The sequence below is a fragment of the Acipenser ruthenus genome, unplaced genomic scaffold, assembly GCF_902713425.1.
Source record: "Acipenser ruthenus unplaced genomic scaffold, fAciRut3.2 maternal haplotype, whole genome shotgun sequence".
In the NCBI taxonomy this organism is placed as follows: Eukaryota; Metazoa; Chordata; class Actinopteri; order Acipenseriformes; family Acipenseridae; genus Acipenser; species Acipenser ruthenus.
The window spans coordinates 135,001-137,500 of NW_026708927.1; positions in this window are offsets into that span (position 1 = coordinate 135,001).

A 2,500-nucleotide genomic window follows, 5' to 3' on the forward strand; every position below is an offset into this window, starting at 1 on the left:
GGCCACTCCAGGACATTGACCTTTTTGTTTTTAAGCCACTCCAGTGTGCCTTTGGCTGTATGTTTGGGGTCATTGTCCTGCTGGAAGATGAATCTTCTCCAAGTCCCAGGTCTCTTGCAGACTTCAGCAGGTTTTCCTTCAGGATTTCTCTGTACTTTGCCGCATCCATTTTGCCCTCTATCTTCACGAGCTTTCCAGGCCCTGACGCAGAGAAGCATCCCCATAGCATGATGCTGCCACCACCATGCTTCACGGTAGGGATGGTGTTCTCAGGATGATGTACGGTGTTAGGCTTGCGCCAAACATAGCGCTTAGCGTTGTGGCCAAAAAGCTCTATTCTGGTCTCATCAGGCCATAGAATCTTCTTCCACTTGGTCTCAGAGTCTCCCACATGCCTTCTGGGAAACTCTAGCCGAGATTTGATGCGAGTTCTTTTCAACAATGGCTTTCTTTTTGCCACTCTCCCATAAAGGCCAGTTTTGTGAAGCACCCGGGCTATTGTTGCCATATGCACAGTGTCTCCCAGCTCAGCCGTGGAACACTGTAACTCCTTTAGAGTTGCCATAGGCCTCTTGGTGGCCTCCCTGACTAGTGCCCTATACGCCCGGATACTCCGTTTTTGAGGACGGCCTGTTCTAGACAGATTCACAGTTGTGCCATATTCTCTCCATTTCTTAATAATGGACTTTACTGTGCTCTGAGAGGATATTCAATGCCTTGGAAATGTTCTTATATCCTACCCCTGATTGGTGCTTTTGAAGAACCTTATTCCGGATTTGCTTTGAATGTTCCTTCACCTTCATGATGTAGTTTTTGTTAGGAAATGTACTAACCAACTGTGGGACCTCCCAGAGACAGGTGTATTTAACTTGAAATCATGTGAAACACCTTAATTGCACACAGGTGGACTCCATTCAACTAATTATGTGACTTCTAAAGACAATTGGTTGCACCAGAGCTTATTTAGGTGTGTCATAGCAAAGGGGGTGAATACTTATGCAATCAATTATTTTCTGTTTTATATTTGTAATTAATTTAGAACAAGTTGTAGATTTTATTTTTCACTTTGACATTATGGACTTTTCTTGTGTTGATCAGTGGCAAAAACTCCCAATTAAATCCATTTTGATTCCATGTTGTAACACAATGAAATGTGGAAAAGTCCAAGGGGGGTGAATACTTTTGAGAGCCACTGTATTTCTTAGCAGACACCCTTATCCAGGACGACTTACAATTGTTACAAGATATCACATTATTTTTACATACAATTATATTATTTTTCTACATACAATTACCCATTTATACAGTTGGATTGTTACTGGAGCAATCTAGGTAAAGTACCTTGCTCAAGGGTACAGCAGCAATGTCCCCCACCTGGGATTGAACCCACGACCTTCTAGTCAAGAGTCCCGAGACCTAACCACTACTCCACACTGCCGCACTGACCATAGTCAAAATTGAGCTACATGACCAGAGTCACCATTGAGCTACATGACCAGAGTCACCATTGAGCTACATGACCAGAGTCACCATTGAGCTACATGACCAGAGTCACCATTGAGCTAAATGACCATAGTTAGAATAGAATTGACTAGAGTCAGAATAGTGCTACACTGGAGGCTGTGTGGTCCAGTGGTTAAAGAAAAGGGCTTGTAACCAGGAGGTCCCCGGTTCAAATCCCACCTTAGCCACTGACTCACTGTGTGACCCTGAGCAAGTCACTTAACCTCCTTGTGCTCCGTCTTTTGGGTGAGATGTAATTGTAAGTGACTCTGCAGCTGATGCAAAGTTCACACACCCTAGTCTCTGTAAGTCGACTTGGATAAAGGTGTCTGCTAAATAAACACATAATAATAATACATTACCATAGCCACAAAAAACCTTAGTGGACAAAGTGGGTCTGGGTGGCCGAGCGGCAGTTCCAGGAGGTCGGCATGAAGTAGTGACTTGCTCTCATAATGCTATTAGATAACAGATACACTGGGGGGGTAAGTGCATATTACTAAGGGCATGGTCTTTTGATCAAAAAAATATTTAAGTAAAAATAATAAGTCAAGCCATGTGGGAGGCTCTGCACCCCGGGCAGAGTTCCCATTCACCCCTGGCAGCTTCCACTTCCCTGGAAGTCTGTCTGTTGCCCTCCCGTGCCTGGCGCCAGATCAGGTCGGGCTGGAGGCTCTGTTTTCGGCTTGGGGAGGCGGTGGGTCCCCTTACAGTCCTGGACTTCCATGCTGATGGAAGTATGCTGCCCTCCCGCGCCTGGCGCCAGATCAGGCCGGGCTGGAGGCTCTGTTTTGGGCTTGAGTAGGCAGTGTGGGTCCCTTACATTTTTTTATTTTTAATGCACTTTAAGTCTCTTGCCTTCACGGGGTTTGGAGGCTCTGTTTTGGGCAACAGTGTGCCATTTGTGTCGCTGACTTTCAGTGCACTTGAAGCCTGTTGCCCTCGTGGGGTTTGGAGGCTCTGTTTTCAGCAGCAGTGTGCCGTTTGTGTCCTTGGT